The sequence below is a fragment of the Talpa europaea genome (assembly GCF_964194135.1).
Source record: "Talpa europaea genome assembly, chromosome: 14".
NCBI lineage: Eukaryota > Metazoa > Chordata > Mammalia > Eulipotyphla > Talpidae > Talpa > Talpa europaea.
Genome location: NC_140082.1, coordinates 74,698,659 through 74,712,868, shown reverse-complemented (window position 1 = coordinate 74,712,868; position 14,210 = coordinate 74,698,659). Strand labels below are relative to the sequence as shown.

The 14,210-nt window shown below is 41.6% G+C and overlaps 1 pseudogene across 1 annotated transcript in view; it reads left to right on the top strand.

The window, feature by feature from the left end:
- Positions 1-1,841: 1,841 nt before the first annotated feature.
- Positions 1,842-14,210, top strand: part of LOC311184222 (patched domain-containing protein 3-like) — a 40,936-nt pseudogene continuing 28,567 nt past the window's right edge. The window contains exons 1-3 of the transcript in view: positions 1,842-2,189; positions 3,123-3,175; positions 7,966-8,111. The product of the transcript in view is annotated as a patched domain-containing protein 3-like (transcript). The remainder of the gene's footprint in view (positions 2,190-3,122; positions 3,176-7,965; positions 8,112-14,210) is intronic.

Below are 14,210 nucleotides of genomic sequence, written 5' to 3'. Positions count from 1 at the left end.
TGGAGATTTTATGAAAATGCATTTTCTACTTACATTACTATTAATGCAAAAAGATTGCAACCATGGGAAAATGCCAGGCAATTTTCCTTATAATTGGAACTGTACATCACCCGCCTTTCCAAAGCCCAGTTAAAAGCATGCTCAGAGAGGCTTTTCTTTGACTGAGTCATTCTCTTCCTAGAGAGAGGTCTGTCCTTTCGGCCTTGGTACCATTTCTATTCCAAGGAATTTGTCTGTTTCATCCACTGTGCTCAATTTGTTGGCATGTCATTTTTCAGAGTAATTTCTTATAATTGTTTTAAATTTCAGAATGATCCATGGTAATCTTTCATTTTTGATTTTAGTCATTTGGATTGCACTGATTTTCTCTATTTATCAAGTATCTGAATATCCACTTTTCGTGATTGTAATCGAACTACCTCAACTTCCATGACTAGCATTTTATTAGTATTCGATTTCTCTTCACTTTTAAAATGAAAAGTGGGGCCTCCCCAGTGGCGCCGCGGGTTGAGCGCTGCACTGTGGAGCTGTCCCCGGCCCCGGCCACCGGCGAGGGTCCCACATAGCACGGCAGACGTCTCCTGTCTCGCCCGCTGCTCCCCTCAGCAGTGTATTTCAGCCAGTCTGCCTGTTCCACTCCCCGCTCTGTCTCTGGTGGATCCTCTCACCCTCCCGCGCATCTGGCCTGTACCCCAGTTCTTGAATAAAAATAAACAAATCTAAAAAAATAAATAAATGAAATGAAAAGCCCCCACAGGTCTTCACTCTGGGCTTCTCTAGCCTCCTTCTCCCTTTCTGTCCTGTCCTCGGCTTCTCTCCGCAGATATACCAACACCCCCACCAGGCCACAGGAGGGAACCCCAGGACTGATAACAGTGTAGCAAATGCAGGCCGCTCAGGTGGGGGATCGTAAGGGCAGGAGCGCAGACCTGCCTCGAAACCACTTCCCCCAACTAGGCCAGTTGGAAAGACCCGGCTCTCCAGCAAAGTACCCCCCTCACAGCCCCCTGCCCCATCCCGGCATGCACAGCGGAGGTCAAAGGTCACAGGAGCTGTGACCCTTGGCACAGCCTCCCTGTGGATTCCTCCCGGAAGCCGCTGGGGGAGGGGACTGGGCGCAACATCCAGTCGCTGCTTTCTCGTTCTCCTGTTGAACAACTGGTTGGTCCTTCCAGAAATGGGTGTCCATTCCTCCAAGGTTGCACCCCAAGGGGGGTTCGAGCAAGGGGAGGCTTCAGGGGCTCAGAGGCCAGAGCAGGAGGACTGGCCCGAGCCAGAGTCTGAGAGCAGAGCAGATCCTGAGGGGGTGACTGGGCCCCAGCAGCTCCCCGCCTCCGCGGGGCAGCCAGAGCAGGTCCTGGAGTCCAGTGAGGGGCAGGAGCCCGACGAGAGCCAGGCTTCGGGGCCTTCCTCAGACCCACCCTGCCAGCCGTCTGAGAGAGGGGATTCACCGGTCCCAGAAGCCCAGGGGCAGCAGCCACCCCCTGGGAGGCCCCGCTGCCGCACCAACTGCCTGGAGCAGCCCCTGGCCCGGGGATTCCGGAGGATGGGGCTGGCTGTGGGCTCGCACCCCTGGCTCTTCCTGCTGGCGCCCCTGGTGCTGATGGCTTCCTGGGCACCGGGTGGATATACCTGCCCAGGGAGACGGAAAAGAGCCTGGAGGAGCAGGATACCTCTTTGGGCAGCCCGGCCAAGGCTGAGTGGCGCTTCGTGCAGGCACATTTCTCCACCAACGAGTCGCACCTCTTCACCCCATTTCAGTCCAGCGCCGAGGTCAACTTCGCCTCCGTCCTCGTGGGCTCCAACACTGCCAATCTGCTGGATCAAGTCATTTCTCAGAAATGAGTCAACTGGACGAGGCGGTGCAGACGCTGACTGCACCCTGGGGAGATGGAACCCAGGTCCTCTACCCTCAGGTGTGTGCCAGGTACCAGAGCACCTGCATGCCCTCCAACCCACTCCTGTTCATCTGGCAGAAGAATAACAACATGGACCTGAGAAGCATCACCTTCCCTATTTACAACACCTCCGCTGCGCCCCTCTACTTGGCCAGCCTCTTGGGAGGAACCGTCCTATGTCCTGGCACGAGGACAACTCGCTTACTCCTGCAAGCCAAGGCCATGCGGCTGCAGTACTACCTGAAGACCGTGGACCCCGAGAACAGCGCGCAGCCAGAAGTGGCTGCTCGAGTTCCTGGACCAAATTCATGCCATTGAAAAGCGCCTGACCTTGAAGAACATCCAGGTGCCTGGGGCTGGGTTTAGAGGGAGGAGAAGGTGGGAGGGATAAGACCTGTCCAGGGATGTGTCCGCGCCTGGCTACTTGGTGGAGGCCTTGACCTGGAACCGGGTCTGCTCCACTCTCTTTGAAGCTTAAGCCAGCTTTCTTCAAGGGACACCAAGGGAAGCCGCCAGCCTAGATACTGGGTCGCATTCTAGTGGTAAACACTCATTCTCCACCCCAGGGGTGGGCGTGTTCAGGGCAGACATTGATCTTCAGGGTTCCTTTTGGTTTTCTAGCCAGAATGCTCTCACTTCATGTCTGTGTTGTTTCTGGAGCCCCCGAAAACTTGCTTGGTGGCACTGGAATAAAAAACAAAGCTTTAAGCTGAAGTTCCCTGGTGTTTTTGAAAAACAGAACTAGCTCAGATTTCTCAAGTATTTTCTAGCATCCTGCCAGTCACCTCAGATGTGGAGCAAACCTGCTAACACTTTTGGCAAGGCCTGGTGAGAGACACCCTCTGGGAAAAGGCTTTGGATACCAGGCCTTGCTGAAATTATACTTTGTATTTAAATACCAAAAGACAGCAACCTACTCGTCATTTAGAAAAAGCCAAAATTTTGACAGTTATTAATGATTACACAGTATTAGAGAAAATTGAGAATTTGTATACTCAGGAATGTTAAACATTGGATTTTTGAAAGAAATCTTAGAAAGCATGCCACGGATTGGTGGGGAACATTTTTTATTACCTTTATTTATAATCATAATTCACATATTTTAATCTTTTACCGAACTGTTACATGTTTCAATCAATAAGCTATAATATTTTGATAGATCTTGTCACTCATACACAAATATTGGAATTAAAAGTTATTTACCTGAGTGTATTTTTACGACAGGTGGTCTACTTCACATCACTTTCTAGGAAACTGGAATTTGAGGTGACTGCTAGGTCAGTGGTCCCTTTGTTTTACATGGCATACCTTCTGATCATATTATTTGCAGTCATATCATGTTACAGGTAAAAAACTTTTATTAGTTTTTAAACTTAAAAATATTTGTTGTAAAACATTTAATGTAACACGTGCCATTCTAACCATTTTAAGTGTACAGTTCACTGGCATCAATCACATCCCCACGGCTGCGTACTGTCGTGACTGTTTCCAAATATCTTTCATAACCCAAAGGAGGAACTCTGTGACCAGTGAGCAGTGGCTCCTGCTGCCCTTCTCTCCTCCAGTCCTGATTAACCTTGACTCTATTCTTTCTCTGAATTTGCCTTTCTTAGATTTTCATGTCAATGGAATCATACGTTTTTTTGTGACTGACTTATTTCACTTATCATAATGCTTCCAGGGTTTGTCCTTGTGCACATGTGACAGCTTCATTCCACTTGATGGCTCTGTGTTCCATTGTATGTGTGCTCCACAATTTGGTTATCCTCGGTCTTTTGTGGGCACTTGGAATATTTCCTTTTCTTGACAATCGTAACACTGCAAGGAACATGGTGTGCTCATGTGAAGAGAATCATTTACAAGTGGAATTGGTGGATTGCATGAGAATTCCATAGTCAGCTATTTGAAGAACCATCACACTGTTTTCCAGAGTCTACACCCTTTTCGATCCCACCAGCAGTAGATAGGGGCTCCAGTTTTTCCACAGTCTCCCTATAAACCAGCACTCATTCTTTTCCCTTTTATGGATTTTACCTGTCTTAGTTGGTGTCAAGTGGTATCTCATTGTGGTGATGATTCGCATTTCTGTAAATATCTGATCATGTTGACTGTCTTTTCAACTGTTTATTGGCCTCTTGTATATTGTCTTTGGAGAAATGTCTATCCAAGTCCTTTGCCCTTCTTATAATTGGGTTGTTTGTCCTTTTGTTGTTGACTCGGAGTTTTTCATTAGCACTTTGCATATTTCAGTTATTAAGCCCCTTATCAGCTATATGACTTGCTGAAATTTTCTCCCTCTTTATAGACTGTCTCTTCACTTTCTTGACAATGGCCTGTAATGATTAACATTTTTTTATTTTTTGATAAAATCCAACATATCTAATTTTTTTTGGTACTTGCATTTTTGGTATTATATCTAAGTGTCCACTGACAAGTCCATGGTTATGCACATTGACCCTGTGTTTCCCTCTACAAGTTTTTATGGTTTTAACTCTTTTATTTAGATTATTGATCAATGTCTATTTAGTTCTGTTTATGGTATTTCATAAGGTCCCAGCATCATCCTTGTGTATGTGAAGATGCCGTTTTCCAAGAACCATTTATTGAAGAGACTTTTCCAGTTTGTTAGACTTACTACACTTGTCAATCAACTGGCTGTATTTATGGATTATTTCTGGACTCCCAATTCTATTCTGTCAGTCTGTATGTTTATTTGCATGCTAGTACCACATTGTTTTCATTACAGTACCACTTTGTAAGTTTTGAAATCTGGAAATCTCAGTCCTGCAATTTTTTCTTCTTTTTGGAGATTGTTTTGGATATCATGGGCTCCATGCAAATTCAAGTGAATTTGAAAAGAAAAAAGGAAATTGGAATTTTAATAGATATTGTGTTGAATCAGTAGATTGCTAAGTGATTGACATTTTAACAATATTAATCCTTCACATCAACTAAGGATGTCTTTCTATTAAATTAGGTTTTCTTTAGTTTCTTTCACCAGTGTTTTATAATTTTCAGTGTACACATCTTTTACCTCCTTGGTCAAATGTACTCTTAAGTATTTTCTTCTTTTAGACAGAATTGCTTTATTAATTTCCTTTTGAAATTGCTCTTTGCACATAAATAGAAATACAGCTGATTTTTATAAGTTGCTCTTGTATCTTGTAGCTTTGTTGAATTTTTTGTAACTAGTAGTTTTCTTGTGGATGCTTTGAAATATTCATGTCTGTGATTATGTAATCTGTGAAATAGGATACTTATATTTCTTCCTTTCCAGCTTGGATTCTTTTTATTCTATTCCTTGACCAATGGCTCTGGCGAGCAATTCCAGCACAATGTAAATCTGGTCAGCATCTCTAAGTTTCACTTGTTTCTGTTGTGTGTGTGTTTGTTGGTTTTTTTTAGCTTTTCAGCTCCAGAATTTCTGTTTGTTTCCTTTTAATTTTTTATATGTATATTATTATTTCATTCATATAGTGTGTTCAGTGTTCTCCTTTAGTATTCTGAGCATATTTAAGACGGTGTTTCTCATAGTATTTGTGTAGTATGCCTTCCTCCTTTCCATATTGCAAAACTACTTCCTGGGTTGGAGCAGGCACAAAGAGGAAAAGGACCAGGAAATTTCTGTCGGCACAAGTGCTGAGTATAGTCCTAATACTTGCCTTCCTTGGACTTGAATATATGTAACTGATTTTCCTGCTAGTGCTTTTGTAGATTCTTTTGACATCTTGCCCTCCCTCTCTCTGTTATCAATACAACTATCTTGTGTTTGTTTAGCTCAGGGATTCAACACATTTGAGCATTCCATATTTTTTGGCTTGGAATGAAATCATTTGGATAATAGTAAGACCTTCCCAAGAGTGTATGGCCAAATTGAACACCATTCTATGGCAAGTAGTGGTATATTGAGTTTGTAGTCTATTTCAAATTTGACATTTTAGAAATGACAAAACTTATTATGCCAACTATTAGATCAATTTCTGATACAATCTGGAAAATCCTTCTCTTCTCAAACATACTTTAATTTTTCTTGTGTTTAATAGACATCATTATCTTTTAGAATGATGTGGCCTCCTCCCCAAACATACAGTTTTCTAAATGTAATCATTTCTAATTCAGCCCGACGCACTCAAGTTATTAGAATATTCAGAAAATTGGCCATTTTGCTACCAGGGATGCCTCAATTTGACTGACCATTGGAATCGTTTTAGGAAAATTTTAGACACAATGATTCTGCAGCATCATTGTAAACCTACTAAGTCAAGATCTATTGATCCGGGGTTGTAGGAAATCTAAAGTTCGATCATTCTCCAATCATTTTGATAAACTGCTTGTATCAAGTTTCTTGTAGGGTTCTAGAATATCTGCAAGCGCATTTCATCAGTTTCCTATGGTATCCATTTTTATATCTTTCCTTCATTTACAATTATTAACAGTTGCTTAGAGAAACTCAGCACAACTAGTCAAAGTAGAGTCACTGTAGCCAACAATTTGCCTTCCTACCTCAGTGTCTAAAAAAAATTACACAAGGGCCTCCCTAGTGGTGCAGCGGTTGAGTGCTGGGTTGCGAAGCTGCCTGCAGCCTCTGCAGCGCCGGTTCGATCCCCAGCTGCTCCCCGGCTACCAGAGGAGGGTCCCACATGGCACGCAGACCTCTCTTGCTGCCCGCTGCTCCCCTCAGCAGTGTACTTCAGTCCTTCTGCCTGCTCTGCTCCCCGCTCTGGCTCTGGTGAATTCTCTCACCCTCCCGCGCTTCTGACTGTACCCAGTGCTTGTATAAATAAATAAATAAATAAATAAATAAATAAATAAAAAATCTTAAAAAAAAATTACATAAAAATGCAGAAACTTGTAAAGGGGATTGAGACTAAATATGTCCTGTGTAGCTCTCACTAATCTTTTTGCATTTGAACTTCATCTTTGTTATGTTCTTATCTTAAACATTTATAAATTGTGTTTTCAAGAATTATTGCAAAAGGAAAATATTCATTATGTTCAAATTTATTGTTCACCAAGCGATTTACTTTTGCTCTGAAATTGTGTGTGTGTGTGTGTGTGTTTGGGACCCTAAATTTAACTCAAGGCACCAGCAGTTTGAGAAAAAGTGGAACACATCAATGGTGCAGAAACCTTTTAATAAAAACAAAGTTTTACTTTGTGAATATGGTCTGAAAAAGTCTTTTCGTCACATTCTGTTTTAGAATCAATAGCTCCATTTCCTTAGTTGTCTTTCCTAGTCTTCAAACTTAGTTTCTTTTTCCTATAGAAGTCCAGAGAGACTTTTATCAATCATTTGTTTTAAAACTGTTCAAAGAAAATTAAAATATAAAGCCACAGGGTGTTGTCAATATTTTAAAATGTAATGTAGTTATTATGGAGGCAAAGTACTGCATACATGTTTCAAATGCTCTCTCTATATTCCCATTTCTGGTGGTCCAACAGAGAAACAGAAAAGTCTTGTGTTGATCCAAAAACAGTACATTTCAAATCATTTTTTTTTGCAATTAATAGCAACTTTTCTAGAACCCACTTCATCAATAAAGGAGAATCTTGAAAATATGTTAGCAGGATGCTTTCATGCATTTTATTAACCACATCCTATCTCTGTTGTACAGGAACCCTTTAGGTTGGTGTTAATAGCTAGTTGGAATCAGGAAATGAGTGCAAAGATAATTGGATGTGGGTACTTTCTCAACTGCAGCTGCCTGCCCTTTAGTGTTGTGTTCTATTCACACACAACTCCTTGAACACTAGAGTGGAAATGACCATCTGCTGTGCTCCAGTACATGTATGTGGTTCTGAAACACCATCAGGGAATTAGTGCTTGGCCAGATGCATAAGAAGATAGTTTAGTAAAAGCACAAAATGCCAACTTTTTTCCCCCTCTTTGAATTGGTGTAGTGGGTCTGGGATAGTGCATGGGAATTAAAGGTCTCCAGGAGACAGGCGTAGAATGGTCGCAGAAGAGATTTCAGAACAGGTCCAAATCAAGAATGTCATGGATTGATGGAATTTAAGTATGGAAGCTGCTGCCAAAAATTCATCATTTTTCCCTCCCTATTTATAGGTTTAGCTGTATACGAAACCAAATGTTTACTGCAGTCATTGGAGTGATTTCTGTTGCCCTGGCAGTGGTGAGTGGCTTTGGCCTCATGTTGTACGTGGGGGTGCCATTTGTGAAAATAGTTGCAAATGCACCATTTCTAATACTAGGTGAGTAAAGCAAATGTGAGGCTACACTATGTGTGTTGGGAAGAAAGTAGATAACAGAAAGATTTTATGATAGATTAAGTAAAAGAACTGTGCTTAAATGACTACAGATCCAAAATGAGGTGTCAGAAATGAAGACAAACATTAAATTGTGTCTTCAGAACTGGAAAAAATAAGGACCCCAAATGCGAAAGTAAAGACAATGACATGAGCAGGTAGTTCTCTTTCTCTCTCTCTCTCTCTCTCTTTCTCTCTCTCTCTTCTTTCTCTCTCTCTCTCTCTCTCTCTCTCACACACACACACACACAACCCTGAAAAGGGAAAATACAAGTCACTGAAAATGTAAGGGGAAAAAAAATATATGACCTCTCAATCAAAGGATGCAAATTAAACCAAAAGTGAGATGCCTTGTTTTCTTATTAGAATAATAAGTATTGCAAGACTGAAGCTTTTGGGGTGGTTGTATGTAATGAACACTGTCATCTGCTAGTAGGAGAAGATTGTGAATTGGCTCATACTTACTCCAATTTTTGTATCAAATCAAAAGGCTTACAAGAGGATTCAAGGTGCATGTCTTTTACCTCTCCATTCTACTTCTAGGAATTTGTCCTAATAATTGAAAAAATGCTCCAAAAAGTAGAGTAAGTGTGTTTATTTCAGTGTGATTCAGAATTGAAAAAATAATTAAAAACAATCTACCATATCCACATGAGATTGGTGAATTCAAACATATGAAACATCTATATTCCCACCAAGAAAGTACTAGGGTTCTTTTTTCTCTGCATCCTAACCAACCTCTGTGGTTTCTGCCAGATACACATGTAGACCATTTTCACTGGTACATCCCTCTACTTTTGATTTGCCTTTCCGTGATGATAGGTGATGTTGAACATTTTCTTCATGTGCCTGCTGGCCATCTGTGTGTTGTCCTTGGAGAAGTGTCTATTTAGCTCTCCTGTGCATTTTTAATTGGCTTGTTTTCATTTGGTTGAGTTGTCTGAGTCCTTTGTAGATCTTAGATATTAGCTACTTGGCAGGTGTGTGATGTGCAAATGTATTCTCCCATTCAGTAAGGTGTCTTTTAATTTTGATGAGGCTTCCTTTCGCTGGGCAGAAGCCATTTAGCTTATGTAGTTTCATTTGTTTATTTTTGCATTTGCCTTCCTTGAAGTTGGAGTCAAATCCCCAAAGACAGCCATGAAGGCAATATTATGGCGTATTTTGCCTGGTCGCTTTTATGTATTATATGACTGCAGATCTTACATCCAAACCCTTAATCCACTTTGAGTTATTTTTTGTGTATGGTAGGAGAGAGTGGTCTAGTTCATTTTTCTACTTGTGGCTGCCCCGTATTGCAGTACCATTTGTTGAATAGAACTTCTTTTTTCCATTGTGTACTCTTGACTCCTGTTTTGTACATTAACTGTCCATAAAAGTATGGGTTTATTTCTGGGCTGTCATTTCTATACCATTGGTCTGTGTGTCTGTTTTTATTCCAATACTTTTTTTGGTCAATATTGCTTTGACTATTTGGGGTCTTTTCTGGCTCTATATAAATTTCAATTATATTTGCTCTATTTCTTTGAAAAATTCCATTAAAACTTTAATAGGAATTGCATTTCATCTCTATATGTTTTACTTTGGAGAAGGTGTACATTTAAACAATATTAATTCTTCCAATCCATGAGCAGGGAATATCTTTCTATTTTTTGCATCATCTTCTGTTACTTTTAGCAATACCTTATCATTTTCATTGAATAATAGATCATTCACCTCCTTATTTTTTTATTTTTATTTATTTTTATTTTTATTTATTTTTATTTTTTACATCATTGTTCATTTTTGAACAATATTTGCTTCCCCCCCATGTGTAGTCCCCATAGAGTTTCCTTCCCCAATGCACCCGTGCACCATCACCTCAGTCCCCAGTGCTCCTCCCTCCCTCTGATCCCTCTCCTTCCTCCTCCCCTGCAGGATGTGTCTGATTTAAAATTGTGTCTTTGTTTTGTTGTGTTTTGTGCTGTTATTATTTTTTTACGCTGATGTCTTATTGGGTTCCCCTATATTCCTGCTTTTAGAGAAACCATCCGATATTTTTCTTTTTCCTTCTGGTTTATTTCACTGAGCATAATTCCTTCTAGATCCATCCATGTTGCTGTAAATGGCATGAGTTTATCTTTTTTTGATTGCTAATAATATTCCATTGTGTATATATGCCACCTCTTCTTAGATCATTCACCTCTTTTGTTAGGTTTATTTCTAGGTATTTAATACTTTTCGATGTTATTGTAAATGAGATTGTTTTCCTGAGGGCTTTCTCTTGTAGTTCATTATTTGCATATAGGAATTCAACAGAATTTTGCATGTTGATTTTGCAGTCTCTCACTTCCCTGATTGTTCTAATATTTGGTAAAATGTAGTGTTTAGGTTTTTCTATATGTATTATCGTGTCATCTATAAATAGTGATAGTTTGACTTCTTTGTTTCCTGTTTGGGTTCCTTTTATATCCCTCTCTTGCCTAATAGCTCTAGTACCTCCAATACTACGTTGAACATAGGTGGTGATAGTGCACATCATTGTTGTGTATCTGAAATCTTGTCCTATTTTCGCCCTGAGTATGTTTCCTGTGGGTGTGGTATAGATGCCTTTTATCTGTGGAGATATGTTCCTTCTACCCACTTGTACTAAGAGTTTTTTCTTACTGAGTCTACCTAGAAGTTTTCTATCTTATTTTTTCCCCTAAGTTCCAGCTGCTCATTTCATTAATTTTTTAAATTAAAAAAAATTCTTAAGATTTATTTATTTATGCATACAAGGGGTGGGGTACAGGCCAGAGGTGTAGGGGGATGAGAAGATTCACCAGAGACAGAGTGGGGAACAAAGCAAGCAGACTGACTGAAATACACTGCTGAGGGGAATAGCGGGCGAGTCAGGAGAGTTCTGCTGTGCCATGTGGGCAGCTCCCTGGCTGAGGATCGAACCCATGGCCCAGTAGCTGCAGATAGCTTCATAGGTTGTGTCTTACCCTTGCACCACCAGGGAGACACTCAATGATTTTTTTTAAATTGTTATTTTAACTTCTATGTCATTTATTTCCACTGTGATTTTTATTATTTCCTTCCTTCAACTAGCTTTTTTGCTAATTCTTTCAGGTAATGTTAGCATATTTATTTGAGTTCTTTCTTATTTCTTCTTGTGTGCCTGTGTTGCCGTGTACTTCCCTTTTGGAACTGTTCTTGATCCTGGCCAGAGGTTCTGATAGGTTGTGTCTTCAGTTTCTGTTGTCTCCAGGTGTTTTTTAAATTTCTTCTTTGATTTCCTCATTAACCCAATAGTCACGAGTGTTGTGCTTTATAGTCACCACATACTCGGGGTTTTTCCCACTTTCTTTTTGTGCTTGAATTCTATTTGATACCTGATCAGAAAAGGTACCTGACAATGATCTCAAACTTCATGAATTTATTGACACTTGTTTTGTGACCCAACATGTGATCCACTCTGGAAAATGTTCCATGTGACCTTCAGAAGAATGTGTGCTCAGCTTTTGGGGAGTGTCATTCTCCATAAATGTCTGGTCGGCTCAAGCGGTCTATTGCTCACTTAAGGCTATTGTTTCCTTGTCGATTTTCCCTCTGGTTGATCTGTCTTTGATGTAAGTGGGGTGTCAAAGTCTTCTACCATCATTGTGTTGTGGTCAATGTCTGTTTTTAGGTTTATTAAATAGTTGTCTTATATATTTGGGTGCACCTTTGTTTGCTGCATGTATGCTGATGTTATATTGATCCTTTCCTGATGTGTTGCTCCATTAATCACTATGGAGTGACCATTCTGCCTCTTGTTCCCTTTTTTAACTGAAAGGGTTTTTCTTTGTCTGATGAAGTATGTCTGTCGCTGCCTTTTTGAGGGTCCCATTCACTTGTAGAATTTTTTTCCAGCCATTTGCTTTGAATGTGTTTATCTTCTGAACTCACATAGGTCTCCTGGAGACAACAAGAAGTTGGATTTGTTTTCAGATCCAACCATCATTTCTGTGCCTTTTGCTTGGCAAGTTCATTCCATTCACATTTAAAGTGATTATTGATATAAAGGTATTAGCTACAGTAATTTTTTCTTTAGTTTTCTGTTCTATAGTTTAGTTTCTTGTGGCTTTTCTTATCTGAAATTCAGATAGGAGTTTTCTTTTCAATAATTCTTGAGGAGGAAGTCTAGTGATAGCAAACTCCTGCTTTCATTTGTCTGTGAAGGCCTTATTTTCTCCCTCACATCTGAATGAGAATCTTGCAGGATATATATTCTTGGCTGGCAGTTTTGATCTTTGAGTGTTTCGAATACATTATTCCATTCTCTCCTCGCTGGTTGAATTTCCTCAGAGAATTCAGACGTAAGCCTGAAGAGGGTACTTTTATAGGTTATCTGCATTTTCTGCCTGGCTGCCTCCTACATTCTTTCTTTGCCTTGAACTCTTTCTAGTTTCCTTACTGCGTGTCTTGACGTAGGTCAACTTCAGCAGGGGACCTACCTTGGTGGATTTGCTTCTAGGCCCTGAGGTCTGCCAAGGGCTACTTCCCGGAGTGCCTCCTGCGCCCCACTAATGATCACTGATGTCTGCACCAATGCCTGCTGTGGCTGGTCTCTTCCAGTCCTGCCCTGGCTCACTGAGAACTGCCAAGGCCTGCTGTCAATGGGGCTGCTTCCATGAGCCACTGCTGAGCTCAGAGATCTGCACCACCGTCTGGGGCCTGGGTGGTGGGTCTGCTTCAGGACCCAGTCTGGAGGCTTGCTGAGGTCTGCCAAATGTTTCCGTGTAAGCACATTGCCAGTTCTGCCTGGCCACTGGGGCTCACCTCACTGCCCAGGCAGGCTACCTGCTTGGCCTGTTCCACTGCTTGCTGGGGTCTCCCTTCTCTGGATGGGCACTTAACTTGTGCTGTAATTGTCTGTTTTTCCTTCAGGAGTCATTGGCTTTGTTCTGTTGCAATCTAGTTTGAACACATGGAGAGGGTGAGCCCAGCATCTTTACTCTGCTGCCATTTTGCCCCTTTGACATTGTTTTTTAAGTGAACTTTCTATGCCTTTGTTTTTGTTACTTCTAGGACCCATATGAGATGGATGTGATTTCTCTCTGTTTTCCCGACAGGAAAACATGGTATCCTTTTTCAAATTCCTTTTTTCCTGCATTGTTCTATTGTGTGTTCGCCAACATGGTGTTTCTCGAGCTCATCGATTCTTTCCATTGCTTCTGTTTGTCTGCTACTGACGCCCTCAATGAATGTTTTTCATTTAGTTATAGTGTTTCAGACTTCTGTGATTTCTAACTGTAGCCACCTCATATTGCTTTGTTTGTATTCTCGTGCTGGCTCATGTTCTCTGTTATTGGAGTTCCATGGCTTTGTTAGAACTGTTGCCCTAAATCTATGTCAGTCATGTGCTGCAGTTTTGCTGGAATGAGGCTCCCATCTTTTGTTTTCCCCTCCAACATTTGTGATCTGTTCGTCTGTCCCCTCGTTTTTAATTTTGATGGGTTGTAGTAGGTATAGACTTTCAAATTGTTGTCTTTTCCCCTGTTGAAGTAACGAGAGAACTGTCCTTATGAGGGGCAGAAGGTACAGTGAGTGCCAGGGCAGTGGGGCACCAAAGAATCACCCCAATGAATGCCAGGAATTCAAGCTTCCTACTGTGCTGTGCATACCAGAGGTGGTACTGGGAAGTGCTCCCCAGTTCTTTTTTTTTTTTTATAGAGGCATGTTTTATTTATTTGTTTGTTTGTTTATACATGCACTGGGTACAGTCAGAAGCGCGGGAGGGTGAGAGAATTCACCAGAGCCAGAGCGGGGAGCAGAGCCGGCAGAAGGACCGATGTACACCGCCGAGGGGAGCAGCGGGCGGCAGGAGAGGTCTGCGCGCCATGTGGGAACCTCCTCTGGTGGCCGGGGAGCAGCGAGGGATCGAACTGGCGCTGCAGAGGCCATGGGCAGCTTCGCAACCCAGCGCTCAACCGCTGCGCCTTATGAGGGGCAGAAGGTACAGTGAGTGCCAAGGCAGTGGGGCACCAAAGAATCACCCCAATGAATGCCAGGAATTCAAGCTTCCTACTGTGCTGT